The sequence below is a fragment of the Dipteris shenzhenensis genome, chromosome 8 (assembly GCF_047967505.1).
Source record: "Dipteris shenzhenensis isolate YYH24624 ecotype China chromosome 8, Dip_SZ_1.0, whole genome shotgun sequence".
Lineage (NCBI taxonomy): Eukaryota > Viridiplantae > Streptophyta > Polypodiopsida > Gleicheniales > Dipteridaceae > Dipteris > Dipteris shenzhenensis.
In genome coordinates, this window is record NC_141603.1 from 12,121,114 (window position 1) to 12,137,817 (window position 16,704).

Genomic DNA, 16,704 nt, shown 5'->3' on the forward strand with positions numbered 1-16,704 from the left:
TCCCTCTCCCTCCCTCCCCCTCCCTCCTCCTCTCCCCTCCTCCGTCTTGCTCCTCCTCCTCCCTCCTCCCTCTCCCTTCCTCCTCCCTCCTTCCTCTCCCCTCCTTCTCCATCCACCCTACTCCCTCTCCTCTGCTCCTCCCTCCTGTAGAATCTCTCCCCTCCTCCTCCCTCCTGTAGCATCTCTTCCCTCCTCCTCTCTTTTGCAGCAGCTCCTTCCATCCCTTCTACACCTGTCGCCCTACTCTCCTCCTCGTCTTCCTCTTGCCTTGATATGCTTCTCCTCCTCCCTCTTCCTTGCTACTCTCTCCCTCTCACTGCTTCATCTTTGCCAGCTCTCCCCTACATTTTAGCCTTCATCACTGATACCTCTCTTTGAGTGCTCATGGCACCATTCGAGGACATATCCAAAAAGTACCATGTGAAGCTACAACTGGAGGCAGAATATGCAAGCACATGCCGTTTGGGATATAGTGGAACTCCTCAAAGTGTACATCACAGTCTTCAATTGCAACGGAAGAAGAATCTTGACCTTTGGGTGGATGAAAACTTGTATCCTTTAGACCCCACCACCCAAAAGAGTCCTCTTTTTCATACAGTGCAACTTTATTTGTTGTCATTTCTATATCCTTACTGTATTTCTCTTTCATTGTACAGATGGCAAGCTAGTATTTGTTATAAAAATGGATGAAGCTTCGTTGGTAAAAGAGCACAAGCTAGAGAGGGTGAGCATTTGTATTATGAATGATGCCTTGCATTTTGCTCAAGGGGGATGAGGAAGTTGAGCAGGGTTCATCAGTCTGAGAATGACATATGGTGGCTTGCAACCTTTGAGACCCCAAAGGAGTGCCACAAGACATTGAAGTGGGTTTTGGAAAGAATCGGCATCCTGTCAATTATTTGAAGACTGCACGAAAGAGCACCATCAACCCTCTGTGCCTTGATATTGTCACATATGAGGAGCCTCTAGTGTGAGCTGAGCAAGAGCCTCAGACTGCTGTCTCACAGCCTCATCAAAAGGTGAAGGGACCAAGGACAAAGTAGACCCCTAGGCATGATAGGACACCCCAAAGGACCCACCAAACAGAGGAAGAGTCTATAAAGAGGAGGTTGCAAGAGAGGAGAGGCAAAAGAAGTTCAAAGTGGACAAGCAGCCATGGAGCCATGTCCAGAGGCCGGTGTAGGGTCCCTCAAAATTAAGAGGCACAAAAAATCAGGCATGAAGGCACTTCAAGAGATCCACAAGTTCCAAACCACTGTGGACAATCTCATTCCCCATGCACCCTTCCAGTGTGTTGTACGTGAAATAGCACAGCATTACAAGGATGATGTGTGTTTCACTTCAGGCACTATAGGAGCAATTTAGGAGGCAATGGAGCAAAAAATTAGGCATGAAGGCACTTCAAGAGATCCGCAAGTTCCAAACCACTATGGACAATCTCATTCCTTGTGCACCCTTCTAGCGTCTTGTATGTAAAATAGCATAGCATTAGAAGGATGATGTGTGTTTCACTTCAGGCACTATAGGAGCAATTAATGACAGTATGCCTTTTTGAAGATGCGAACTTATGTGCTATCCATGCCAAAAGAGTAACAGTGATGGACAAGGACCTTGCACTTGCCAAGCGCATCCGCTCTAATCCCTCCCTCAGGCCCTAGATGTTGTTTAGGTTCATTTGGTGTAATCTAAATCATTTTGTAAATCTTTGCCCTTTGAAGCCAATGAATAAAAGATATTTTTATGTTCTATTACTATTCCCATGTTATTATACATGTTATGTGATGCTTTCCATTAGTTTATGCAAGTCCAGTGTGAATTTGAGTGGTCAAATGATGTTTTTTTGTCATGGCGCACAAGGGAAAAGTGTTCGGCATCATGCGGGGAGCTCAAAAAGGTCAAAACCATCTATGGCACGTATAGAGCCAAGTCAAGTATGGAGCCAGTTTGACTTGGCTCCATACGTGCCATAGATGGTTTTGACCGTTTTGAGCTCCTCGCACGATGCCGAACATTTTTTCCTGCTGTGCCAGGGCGAGATTCTTACTAATTGCTCAGAAATGACCATTATAGTGCAAAAGTTTATTTGATAGCATGCTTTGAATAGAATAGTGAATGAAAATATTAATGCCAACAAAAATTAAAGTTACAAAATACAATCACATATAACATAAATTTTGTAAAAGAACACAAAATGGGACACTATATAAAAAGTATATCTATATTCATATAAAATAAAAGCTCTATATAATAAGGCTTCACAACCTTTCTCTCTTCTCTAAAACACTGAGAGCATCGGGCTTTGAATTCCCAAATACACTCCTAGCTCTAAACCTAGTCAATAAAGCGTCAATGTTATTGTCATTGCTGGCCAGGGACATGGCTGCTGCCATGAATGCCATACCTTGAAAATTGGTTCCAAAAGCATTGAGGGCAGCCATGTGGTTCACCAAAATGACCTTGTCAGCATTGCGATTGATGTCAACATGACCAATCACTCATGACAAGGCCTTGCACTTCAGGATTTCATCAGTGCCATGTGGCAAAAACTTTTTGTGGATAACCACAAAGCACCCTTTTGCTTGGCCAAGGTAATGTGCTAGTGATTGATCTCGGCCGAAGCTATTGCGAACAAGGCGTTGCCGAGATGAAAAGAGGTCGACCTCAAATGCCTCCTGCAACAGTCCAACATTACATTAGAATGTCGATAAAGCAAAATTATACCAAGAGAGAAGAAATTCGAAGCTCATAGTTTCTTACGACTATGGAGTCATCATGCTCAATCCCTTCCTCTTTGTCAATGAGGATGGATCCAAAGGCCTCCTACTATCCAGAGTGAGATGTGGAGGCTTCTTTTGGAACATCAGGTAGGTCGAGTAGATTGATGTCTCTGCATCTTTGATTTTGGCTAGTGTTAAAGCAAGAACCTCTTCTATTGAATCATCTACTCCCAAAAGCCCACGTTCTTGCATAGTCGTGTCCACCTCATATCCACCCAGAACACCAAGAGCTTCATCCTCCCGAAGACCAAACATAACCTCAATGTCATGGAGAAAGAAGTATTGTTCTCCATCAACAAGAAGGGGAGCAAGAAACCATATCACTGCTATGGGGTCAACAGAGGTGGTGCCCGAGGTGGATGGAATTTGAGAAGTAGAATGGGGTTCAAGAGGTCTGTGGAGCAGTCTCTGGAGCACTTCCAGGGCCAACACAGCTTCCCACTCCTCATCTTCTTTATCAATGGGCTCTTCATTGTAGATGTTGGACTCATTTGTAGAAATAAGAGCACCAAAAATGGGAGGGGTAGGGTCAGGGCTTGAGGTTGAGGCCTCCTCTTCCATTTGTCCCTCCTAGAGAAGGAAAATAAAGGTCATTTACTAGGATAGGAACCTATTTTTTGTGTTTTTGATGACTCCGCATGCTAGGAGGTCATCAGTGTCCACCTCCCTAAACCCTAGGGGTGTGAGCTAGGCTCGAAAGCGATTGAAATGCTTCATGAACCTGGGTTCTTGATTGAACAAGTACTTCAAATAATCAATTGGGACCCATCTTTTTTTAGACTCATCAAGTTGATATGCAAAACTCATGATGTGGTCTTGCATGTACTTGATGAGGTCTTCAAAATTATCTCGAGCTCCCAAGTAGGTGCCTAGGACATCTATGCTCTCATGAAAGACTGGAAATAACTCCTCCTCTCTATCAACTAATGGAGTACGGGAGTTGAAATCATGGAAGGTAGACCTAGCAGAATCCATGGTAGTTTGGTAGCTAGGAGAACTATGGCTATGATAGTGAAACTTTGAAACTAAAGTAACTTTATAACCTATATATACCCAAATGTTCTAAATATAAATAATAAAATGAATTATAAATTTTTTGGGCAAAACTTGACATTGACATGAAACAAAACCATTCAAGACATCAAAATGAATTGCACCACTATGAATTGGAAAATGCCAAAATCCACAATTGTTTCACCCCACATTGTTTACCATCTTCAATATTGCAGGAGGGATAAAAGTGGCACTATGCATGCACTTCTTTGCATGATTCCCTAACTTTTCACCATTTAAGGTAAGTGAAAGGACTCAGACATGCCATCCTCCATGACCAATAGTTGTTCCCGTATGTCCCTGAGAGTCCACTGTGACATGAGAGTCACATTCTTGACATCTACTAAATGAGAATCAATACATATACTTACCCCTATATTATCATCGTCGTCGTTAGAGTCAAGGGGGAGCCAATTGCCACCTGTTTTCTTCCAAAGCCTATATTGAAAAGCAAAATATAACATTTGGCAGGAGATGTACTACTTGACAGCCACATTGTCCTTACATACATGGCATTGAAACAGATCACCCTTTTGTTCACTTGACCTGCTTCCCCAATTCACCCTAAGCAATTCCTCAAGGGCATTCTCATGTAGGCACTTTGCATGACGACATGATTTTTGTTCTGTTCATCTGGATATTTTGAAAACAAGAAGAAAAAATGTGTAGAGGCATAAACCAAGACAACCTTACCCATTTAGAGCCAAATGTAAACTTCATGGCCATGCCCACGTCCTTTGCAATCTTTTCCTTGTATGATTGCACTGTTCTTGTGTCCACCATGCTACAATCCATGTCTTCAAGTTGTGGTGTTGCAATGCATCCATAGCATGATGCCGTCCTTGGAGTAATGTACTTGGCATTATACCAATAGATATTTCTCTATTTCAAAGTAGATGACTTCTCTCCAACATGCATTTACCTTCCTAAATCCTCATGAATAGCAATAAACTTACCTCTAAGAAGCACTCGATGGGTTCCAATTCAAAGTATGAAGGAAATACATTTGCTATGGACAAGTGCTATTTCAAAATACAATTTCAAACTGACTCATTACACTGGTGCTATTTCAAAATACAATTTCAAACTGACTCATTACACTTAGAAATCTTACACAAAATGCAAACTTACAATGTGATGGTATTGTTGATTGATTGCTTGACGGAGGAAGGTGCATGTCCTTCCCCATGTAGATGTGTTGCACCTTTGTAATCCATCCTTTCTTCCCAAGCTTGAACTTCATGATGCAGCCCTTCCATTCATGCAAAAGATCACCTCTTTTGCTCTTGGGAAGCTTATGTGGACCCTTGGCAGATCCTCTCATGACTATCCAATCATTAAAGCTATAGGTGCAAGGAACCCATTCACCCAGTGCATTTTTGCTCCTATGGGACACAGAGTACATGTATGGTCTCCTCACCATGCTTGTACAGAGGTCACAACAACAATAGTGGACTAGAAAGTGTAGCTTGGAGGGAGAGAGTAGCTCTGATAGAGGGAGAGAGAGGGAGAAGGTATAGAGGGGGTAAGTGAAGGTTGAGAGAAGCTCCAAGAGGTGTTGTAGCTAGGAATGGATGGAGAAAGAGCAGAGGTGGATGAGCAGCTGCTCTAGGAGGTGTTGTAGCTAGGAATGGAGGAAGAAAGAGTAGAGGGGGATGAGCAGCCACTACAGGAGGTACTATAGCTATGAATGGAGGGAGAAAGAGTAGAGGGGGATGAGTAACTACTACTGTAGGAGGTGCTGTAGCTAGGAATGGAGAGAGAATGAACAGCTACTACAAGAGGTGCTAGAGAGGGAGAAAGGTAGTGGACAAGAGCAAGAGGGGGTAGAGAATCTTCCAAATGAGTTCCCACATTTGAAAAATGGAGGGAAGATGGAGCTGGACCAGAGAAGAGGAGGGGGAATGTCTATAACAAGCTGAGAGGGGGGGGAATTTTCCCAAAAGGGCCCACTGCCTCTTGAATGACTTGTAGGATTGTTTGGGGAAGGTGCATATGGGAGGAGTGCATGGATTGGGTGGTCCGCGGTGTAAGAGGAGTAGCTAATAGGGGCTGTTTGTAGGTTTGCCCAGCCTCCACCTCAACATGGCATTGCCCCACAAAAACGAGCACTCCCATTAGTACACCTCAAATACCTCACTAATCCCTTGAAATTAGGAAACACTAATTGGGGGCCCTTTGGAGACCCCAATTCTCCCCTAATGTGTAGCTTTGCTAGCTTCATCATGCAATTCAAAATCATCAGTATAATTCTAGGTTCCATTTTAGCAACAAAAATCATTGCTTTGTCTTCAACTGGTAGGGAATAAAAAATAGGGTTTAGGGTTTAGGTAACAAACCCCAACCAAATTTTTTGAGGGAACATTGTTTACTCTTTCATGTTAATTAACTCCATTTTCAAATTATTTTCTCTTCTCACTACAGAACATTGTTTCCTTTTCCATGTTAAGTAAAATTGAGTATTATTTCCTTTTGCATGTTCTATTGAGATTTTATGTTTCTTCTTTCATTTTGCATGTAAGTAAATTAATAGATTGCAAATACAATGAAAATAAACTTGAGATTGCACATACAAAGACAATTCAAAAAAATACACCTTATTATATTGAAAAGAGGCCGATACAAGACTGATGCCCGTAAGCAGAGTGGCCTTGGGCTTCCTAAGATGGACAATAAACTCCATGTCTTTGTTGGTCACTGTGACCCTTTTCCTATGGATGTCAGCCAGCTAGGTGTCATCCATGAGCTCTACTAGGTAGGCCTCAGCTGCATGCTACATGGCAAGCAAGGCGCCTCTAGAAATATGCCATGGAGTCTCCACAACTCCGTGCCTATAATACTGGCACATTGGGCTATTGTTGAGGTCCTACATGATCCATGTACCACCCTTGCAAGGCTCACCATCGGGATGAGCAGATCGATAGATTTTTGAAACTTTCTAATCTCCCAAAGTGCCACGGTCCCCGGCTTAAATCTGTATCACCTCATTGGAGGAGGGCCTCTTTGCCCTTGATGTGGAGGGCCTCTTCCTAGATGTTGAGGGCCTCTTTTCCTTAGACCTGGAGCTCGATGTCCTCTCCCCCATGGGCGTGGACCTTGATTCTCTACCCTTGACTTAGTCCTCTGCTACTAATTAGGGGAGAAATGGGGTCTCAAAAGGGCCTCCAATTAGTGTTTCCTAATTTCAAGGGATTAGATAGGGATTTGAGGTGTCCCAACGAGAGTTATCCTTTGTATGGGGCAATGGTATGTTGAGGTGGCATCTTGCATTTACTATGCCTAGTTCATAGGTGGTTTCAATTCAAAAAAGGTGGTTTTTATTTGAAAAAGGGGGAGAGAAAACCATGGATTTTGGGAAGAAAACCACTCGAAGTGGGGAGGGAGTACCATGTGCTGCCATGTGTCCCAAGATTCAAAAGGTTGGGAGGGATTGCATTGAAGGAAAATGCATGTGGGACTGTCAATGGGCTGGAAATGTTAGTGCATTGGGCATGGAAAGAGGTACAGAGTAGGCCGTGGGTCACGCAAGCATGCCACGTGTCCAAGAGCTCCCACTTGCACCCTCTAAATGCACTATATGCAAGCACGCCAGGAATGGAACCCACAACCTCACGGCCCCCACCCTTGGACCCTTACCATTAGGCAAATAAGCCAATCATGTAATACATTGACTGATAACTTGGTTATATGTAGACATTACCCATAGATTTTTTGGCTCCCCCCTCTTAAGTGTCTACAAAACCATCCCTAGCCTACCAAAACCACCTAAGCCTCCATAATGAACCCTCCACATAGGATTGTATTAAGTCTCTAATCCCTCTCCTAATCCATTCCTTATGAGGCCCTTTTGAGACCCCATTTCTCCCCTAATAAGTTCCTTTGCTATTGCTCTTCCTCGCGCTCCTCCTCTGTGCTCTGTTAGTTATCAGCCTCTACATGATGATCCTCGTGTGCCTTCCTCTGTTCCTCTATCTGCGGGCTTGCCCCTTGCTCATGTTTGGCCTCCGGAGTGGCAGTTTCTCCCTTTGACAGTGACCATCAAGGGGAGAGTGTGAAGATAGTGGGAGAGAGAGAAGGAGTCTCACTCGCAGCTTTCTCACATACACAATGGGGAAATACACACAAAGGTGGAGGCTGAAAACTGTTTTCCTCTTCTTAGTTGTGAAAGCCAAAAGAACTCAAGTACAAAGAAATAGAAGAACCCTATATGTGGGTCTCAAACCAAACTCAGCTAACTAAGGTGGCATACTAACTGAGCCACAAACTAGAGTAGATAAGGATAGCTGTCATCCAGCTATTATTCATGGGTGGTGTACCAATCACATCTGCAACTAACAAGTCCGTGACATAAATGCACAACGGTCACCCTGGCATATCACGAGTGGAGCTCGATATCTCAACAGAGAGGGGGAGGGTTGTCACTCTCTATCTCTGAGTCTGGAGGTGGGTCTTGCTGTGCCAGTCTCCGTGGTGCCTTGATCTTGGGCCTGGCCATGGGGGATGGAGAGAGTGTAACACACTATTCAAAATTTTTGGACTTTCTCTCCTGGTTTGGACTTTCTTTTAGAGCATATCCTCTCCACTCAACTTCACTTAGTGAGCTCAAAATTTGGGTTTTTTAGAGCACTAAATGGGTCACTTAGATTAAATTTGGCCTTATTAAGCTAAAAAGTCAAGTGATGACCTCTAACTTTTTAACAAAAGGCTCAATGAATCTATAATTCTCAAACTTGTGCATGATGTCCCCATCCAATAACTATAATAATAATAATAGTAGTCTCCTAAATCTAGTTCAATTTTAACACTATGAAGTGAAAATATGACACCATATGAAAAGAGTTTGTTGAATTCAACATATAAGTGGTGTATAGATACACCATTTTTTTGAAAAAAAAGAGTTTGTTGAATTCAACATATAAGTGGTGTATAGATACACCCTTTTTTTAAAAAACAAACCATACAATACATTATCTTATTGGTGGTGTATAGATACACCATTTGTATGGAAAAAAGCATACAAAACATTATCTTACGCATCTAAATCTCGTTCAGAGTCATCAGATTCATGTAATGTATTTGCACTTGATGGGTCAAGTCTTGCCAAATGATGTTTAATAAGGACACGACTTGGATCAGGGATTGTGATACATTTTTCAACATTGTATCCATGCTTCTTTTTAAAAGTTCGTGTCCTCGATTTCCAGCAATGAATAATGCTACTGAGTTCCACCTCTGTTAATCCCTCATTATTTGGAACCCATTCACGTTTCTTTTGCAAGCATCCCTCATAGAGTAGTTTTATTTTATATCTTCTCGGGACATTTTTCAATGGCTTTGGTTCATACCATAAAGCTGTGAATGTTATAAGAGTTCGCTTCTCATCCCTTTCTATCTTAGCAACCTTTGCAACCCAAATTAGGCCACATTGGTCATCCAACTCTGAACCTAGATTAGATGCCCAAACTGCAACAATTAGACCCTCTTTAATCTCATTAGATGGTATAAACTCTGGTAAGGGTTTGTCTCCCTTCCTGCCACAATATTTTTGAGGTAAAAGGAATTCCTATGCTTCCTCCATATCTACTAACATATTTATATCCAAAGGAAAACTTGGTGACCTAGCTTGTTCCGGCCAAAAGGATTCATAGTATTCAATGCTCATTAAGTTTTCTTGTCTTTCTAAAGATTGGATAAGTGCTTCAGTTGATTTAATTGTTTCCAAATTCTTAGTTGATTGCTCACGATATTTGTGCATCATACTTTGAAGATGTTTAATGAAGGCTTTCAAGCCTTTCATTTCATCTATGTCAAGTGATTTTTTTTTTGCAAGAACAAATCTAGTTTCCTCCAATGGAATTATTTGTTGTAATAAAGCATATGACTCACTCCACTACAAATATTTTCAAACCAACTAGCATAGAGCATGCAAATATATATTTATTCTTGTTCTCTCTCCAACAATTATCAGCTTGTATTCGCAACGTGTTAGCTAAACATCCGCGAGCATCTCTGACCTTTCTTATTGCTTTCATGATTGATGTAACAACCTGTTACTCTCATGGTCATGCAAACTATCAATCCATACATCACAAAAGATTCGGTATCCATGTACGAATACTCCACACAAGTGTGTTTTTAGTCCACGTTTTCCCTCCAATGCCAGTGGGATACGTCTATATCGTGGCAAAGTTGTTGTATTCTCATCCATGCCATCAATGGTGATGCACATGGACTTATCAACATGTGAAATAGCTTCCTCTCTCCAAGAAGCATACAACTTTCCAGCATCCTGCACATGACGTAAATGGATTGATCGCCATTTAATATACCTTCCCCTTGCTGCTCACATTTACTATGTTCAATGGCATTTTTTAATTCATCACATGTCTTACATTTTGACATCCTTTGCTTTGATGGTGTCTTGATGGTACAAGGTTGACCGTGAAATCATGATCTCATCTCTATCTTGTAAAGCTTTATTGACAGTTTCTAGGACGACCTTCTTTGTCATTCCCAAAGGAAGATGGTGTTGACATTCGACACATCCATCTAGCATTGTTTGTTGAAGATGAGGCTGTGGTAATGCATGGTCTTCAAGAACTTGCTTTAATGTTGCGGTTGCATTTATAGTGCTTCCATGGCATTTAAGCTTGTAGGTATTTCCATGAATTGTATGAACCACTTTTTCTTTCACCTCTGCTTAGATGGTCTAGTATGTGCCATGTGATAGTCCAGTTAACCATTGATATCCTCGATTTCAAATGGGTATCCCATTAACCATGGGTTTAAATCTAGGTTTACAGTGTCTTATGCTCAAATCTTGATCAGTGCCTTGATGAAGAAAGCATGGAAACTCTTGAAGAAGATAATTATGTCTATTAGGCGTTGTCTTACTCCAAATACCAAGGCGTATGGCCGCAAGGCTTATGGCTGCACAATCATCTTTCCCAACTTTTATAATGCAAAGTCTCTTGCAGCAAACTCGCATATGCATCCTTTCCATATTCTCCTTGGATAACATTACATGTCTCTTTGGTTCTGGAATTGATGCCATGATTCTTTGCCTCTTCACACTCACATACTTTCTTTTTGTAAATAGTGTCTTGCATTTTCCAGTTGTAACACCATCAAACCCGAATCCATTTCCCTTGAATCTTCATCTCTATAATCAAATGTTGTGTGGGCTTGAGAATTATTTGATGCCTTATAACATCTTGGAAATGGCAATCTGGTAGACATGTTCATTGATGTCAATTTGTTGCCAATGCCTCTTGAATTTTGTGGTTGAACTCTTTCTCCTTCGTAACTCAAGATTCTCCCATCTATATTCTTAGGCATGCTAGCAACAATATTACAAACAACAAGACAAGTCTTAGATTCTCTACCCCCTTTGCCCTGCATTCGAGTGGCAACATCATGATCATTGTCACTAATATCATCAATTCCTGTTATTGCATCACTTACCCCATCGATCTTTGCATGTATTTTTCTTTGTGGTCCCATCTTATTATTCTCAACACAAGACAAGTCTTCTATATCAGTAAGCATGTTTGAGTCACTTGCAACACAGGACAAGTCTTCTATACCAGTGAGCCTGTTTGAGTCACTTGCAACACAGGACAAGTCTTCTATACTAGTGAGCCTGTTCGAGTCACTTGCAACACAAGACAAGTCTTCTATACCTATGAGTATATTTGAGTCACTTGCAACACAAGAAACCTTTCCTGCATCAACATCTGTTACTATAATATCCTCAATACCTGTGAGCATGCCACTACGATACTCTTCATCACTACTTATAGCTTCTTATCAATTTGGATCCCAGTTGTGTTATAGTCCTTTTCTTCTGATAATATTATGTTGTGTCTTCCATGACATTGAAGGAAACTATCTTGGGCAAACTTGATTTCAAGAAATCTAACCCCCATCTACAAGTACTATGAGCTTGTAGATGAGACATAGTATTATGGATGTCTAGATGTGAAGTACTATCCATTGCATTTTGAATGACACCTGCACTAGTCAACTTAATTATCTCCACTATACAGAGAAAACTTTGAGCATAGCCCTTAAACTTGCCAATTGCTAAAACTTCTCTGGAGCAAGATAACATCTCTACTTTTTCACCCTCAAAATAAGTTTTCTATCTTGAAAGTACGTCTTTGGAACAATTTCATCTTGGTTCCAGAGCATTCTGTGTGCTTACATATCAAATATGTCACATTGTAGATATCTCCCAATGTTTCAAAGTCTCCATGTGGATATTTTAAATGTACTTTAGGATTTACAACGTAAGTGATTATCACTACACATCTTCTCTCACCACAATGTTGGAAATGACACACATTCATAGGATCAACACTATGAATTCGTCCAAAAGCCACCACTTCATTCTTCTTATATAACACCACATCCATACCCTTTGTTAGGGTAAATACCTATTCTATGTACAAAAGTAGATTAGCAACTCAAAAAAAGACACAATAAATAATCATTGAGCCTATTATTACTTTACACTTTAAACAATTAATACCAAAATATCTTAACCATTGTAAATACTAAACTTTAAACATTTAATCCCTAAACCCTAAACCCTAAATCCTAAACTCCTAAACACTATTAAATCCTAAACCCTAAACCCAAAACTCTAAATCCTAAACCCTAAATCCTAAATCCTAAATCCTTAACCCTAAACCCTAGCCCTAAAATACAACCAAAATTTAATGAATTTTTTTAATTTGTGCAACAGGTTGGATATATCCCCCAACTTGTTGCTCAAGCAACAAGTTGGGGGGTATATCCAACCTGTTGCACAAATCAAGAAACATGTTGCTTGAGCAACAGGTTGGGAGGTATATCCAACTTGTTGCACAAATCAAGAATTTTCTTGATTTGTGTAATAGGTTGGATATACCCCCAAATTCTTGATTTGTGCAATAGTTTGGATATACCCCCCAACCTGTTGCTCAAGCAATAGGTTGGGGTGACCCCAACCTGTTGCTCAACCTTGATTTGTGCAACAGGTTGGATAGACCCCCAACCTATTGCTCAAGCAACGGGTTGGGGTCAACAGGTTGGGAGGTATATCCAACCTTTGCTCAAGCAACAGGTTGGGGTCAACCTAACAGGTTGGATATATCCCCCAACCTATTGCTCAAGCAATTGGTTGGGGTCCCCAGGTTGGATATATGCAACAAGTTGGGGGGACCCAACCGCAACACCTACACCATTTCGACATGGAAGGAGCTCTCACAAAGGCTGAGGCTATAGTTTCTACCCTCTGACATTGAATGGAAGGCTCAGGATGCCTTGAATAGTCTCAAACACACCAGAACCTTGAGGGAGTCTATCAAGGCTCACTCCTCCCTTATGCTACAAATCAAGGAGATGAGTGAGGTTGATTGGTTGTACTATTTTATCAAAAGGCTGAGGCCTTGGGCACATGATGAGCTCATGAGGGAGCATGTCAAAACAGTGGCTAAAGCCTACGAGGTGGTTGACCACCTTACCGATTGGCAAGAGAAGAATCACAGTGGTGAGAGACAAAACCAAGCCAAGTGGACAAGAGATCCCTCCATACAAGAAGAAGAAATTCAAGAGGTTTGGCTCCAAGAACAAGAAGAAATACTGACCGGTGGGGGAGGTTTCAGTTGAGCAAGCCAAACCCAAGTTTACTACACCTCAGAAAGGCAAAGGCAAAGTGAACACTAAGCCCAAGAGCAGTGTGGGATCGATGAAGGCTTCATCAAGTCAATCAGCCCCAAAAGGAAGCAGATGCTATATTTGCACGAGGGCACACTTTGCTAGGGACTGCCCTATGAGACAACACCGCAGACCATTCAAGAAACAAAGAATGAGCAGCCCACTTAGACAATGACACCCCTCCAGCTTCTAGGAGCAATGAGTGAGGACAAGGTAGCCTCAGATTTGTTGTTTGTTACTACGATAGTAAATGGACACCTAGTACGGGCTATGGTGGACAGTGGGGCCAACCACAACTTCATCACGTCCAAGAAGGCAAAGGAGATTGGATTGAAATCAGAGATCAACAAGGGGAAGGTCATGAAAACAATGAACACCCTAGGCCAAGTAGTGGTAAAGGTGGCCAAAGGGGTGAATGTACAAGTGGGAGGCTGCTCCAACAGATCAGAGTTCTCAGTAGTACAAATGGATGACTTTGAGCTCGTGTTTGGGTAAACGTGGCTGAGAGACAAGGTACTCATCAATAGCCATGATGAGCAATTGGTTTTCTGCAAAGATGGAGGTTGGGAGGTAGTGAAAACATCAAGGCAAAAGGGAGGCCCTTTACCCTAACTCCTCTCAGCCATGCAGTTAAAGAATGCAGTAAGGAAGGGAAATCAAGCCTACCTAGTAGCAATCAAGGAGCATGAGGATGCCTCAGCTGTAGTCAAAAGACATGTACTACATGAGATTCAGGCCTTACTGATAGAATATGCTGATATCCTACCCGAGAAGCTTCCATGGGAGCTTCCTCCAAAGCGGGAGATTGATCATAGGATAGAGGTGTACCTTGGTTCAGATCCTCCAGCCAAGGCACCATACCGTTTATCTCAAGAAGAGAACCAAGAGCTGAAGGTTCAGTTGTAAGAGTTGCTTGAGGCAGGATTTATCCAGCCCTCAAAGTCTCCATACGGAGCTCCTATTCTCTTTGTCAAAAAGAAGGAAGGAGACTTGTGTCTTTGTGTGGACTACCGGGCACTCAACAAGGCTATTGTTAAGAACCGGTATCCCCTTCCCAACATGAGAGAGTTGTTTGATTCTCTAGTGCATGCTCGGTACTTCACTAAGATAGATCCAAGGTCCGGGTATCATCAAATTAGAATTTTTGAGGCTGATGTGCAAAAGACAACTATGAGGACCAAGTATGGCTCATATGATTGGAAGGTGTTGACTTTTGGGTTAACCAATGCCCCAACAACCTTTTCAACCCTCATGAATGGTATTTTCTGTGACCTACTAGATGAATGTGTAGTCATTTATTTAGATGATATCCTCATCTATTCAAAGACTATAAAGGAGCATATCAAGCACTTGAGGGAGGTGTTTGACAGGCTGAGAACAAATCGACTGTTCTTGAAGGAAAGCAAGTGTGATTTTGCAAGGGAAACAGTCCATTTTCTAGGTTTTAAGGTGAGCCAAGGGAAGCTCATGATGGATGAGAGTAAGGTGAAAGCTATAGTGGAGTGGCCTAGCCCAAGGATTGTTCATGATGTGCGAGCATTCAATGGGTTAGCCTCTTTTTATAGGACCTTCATTGACATGTACAGTGAAATCACATCTCCTCTCACCAATCTTACACGAAAAGATACATTGTGGAAGTAGGGCCCTAAGCATGAGAGTGCTTTTCAAAAGCTGAAGGAGGCTATGAGCAGCCAACCGGCGGTCCTAGCACTTCCAAATTTTGAGAAGCCCTTTGAAGTGCAGATAGATGCATCAGATTTTGCCATAGGAGGTGTTCTTTTACAAGACGGGCATCCTATAGCCCCGGGGGGTCCACTAGGGTTTTATCGTATGGTACCACGTGAGTGTAAGGGAGGGGGGTTATATAAGGGAAGGAAGGTACATTTTATAAGGTAAGGTCCCATTAATAGGGGGTAGATAAAGGAAATTTTCATATATTTATTGCATGTAGGTGACGTCTCCTTGTTACTACTAGTGAATCCCCTATGCCTATAGCCTTTGAGAGTCGGAAGCTGATTGATAGGGAAACCCGTTACCCTACTCATGACAAGGAGATGACCGCGGTGGTGCATTGCTTGAGGACTTGGAAGCATTACCTCTTTGGCAATCACTTCTCTATTTTTACAGATAATGTCACTACTTCCTACTTTGTGACACAGCCCAAGTTGTCTCCCAAGCAAGCAAGGTGGCAAGATTCTCTAGCCAACTTCAACTTAGAGATCAAGTACAAACCCGACAAGGAGAATGTAGTGGCGGATGCCCTCTCTTGAGTCCCCTACTTGGCTGCAGTCCAAATTCTACATGGGTCAACAGTTTTGGAAGAGATCAAAACAGGGTATGGGGAGGATGAATTTGCCAAGAAGATATTTGGGACTAAAGCAAAGTGGGCACACATTGAGGTACATGATGGGGTCATCTATTTCAAGCAACATAGAGTTTATGTAGCATGTGTGGGAGGCTTGAGAAAGAGAATGATCAAGGAACACCATGATCCACAATGGGCAGGTCATCTAGGACAGGAAAAGACTCTTGAGTTGCTCTCAAGAAACTTTTGGTGGCCTCTAATGGAGAGGGATGTGGATGCCTATGTAAGGACTTGTCACATTTGTGGGAAAGATAAGGCGGAAAGGATGAAACCGGCAGGGCTACTTCAACCCCTAGACATTCCATCCAAACCATGGGAGAGTGTCTCCATGGACTTCATAACCTATCTACCGAACAGTGAGGGATACACGGGCATCTTTGTGGTGATTTGTAGACTCACAAAGTATGCACACTTCATTCCATACAAGGGTACTTTGGATGCCAAGCAACAGCAAGGCTCTTCTTCAAGTTTGTGGTCAAACACCTTGGGCTACCGAGGAGATTGTGTCTGATAGAGATGGGAGATTCACTAGCACTTTCTAGAGCACTTTGTTTGCAATGTGTGGGACTAAACTTGCGTTTAGCAGCTCATATCACCCTCAGTCTAACGGACAAACTAAGAAGACAAATCAATTTGTAAAGGACTTTCTCAGACACTATGTCCAAGGAGATCAAACTGACTGGTATGTTCATCTAGATGCAGTAGAATTCTGCTATGACAGTTGGCAGCATTCATCCACTGGGTTTTCCCCCTTCGAGTTGGCCTATGGATACCAAACTTTGGCTCCGGGGTAAGCATCAGTGTTAC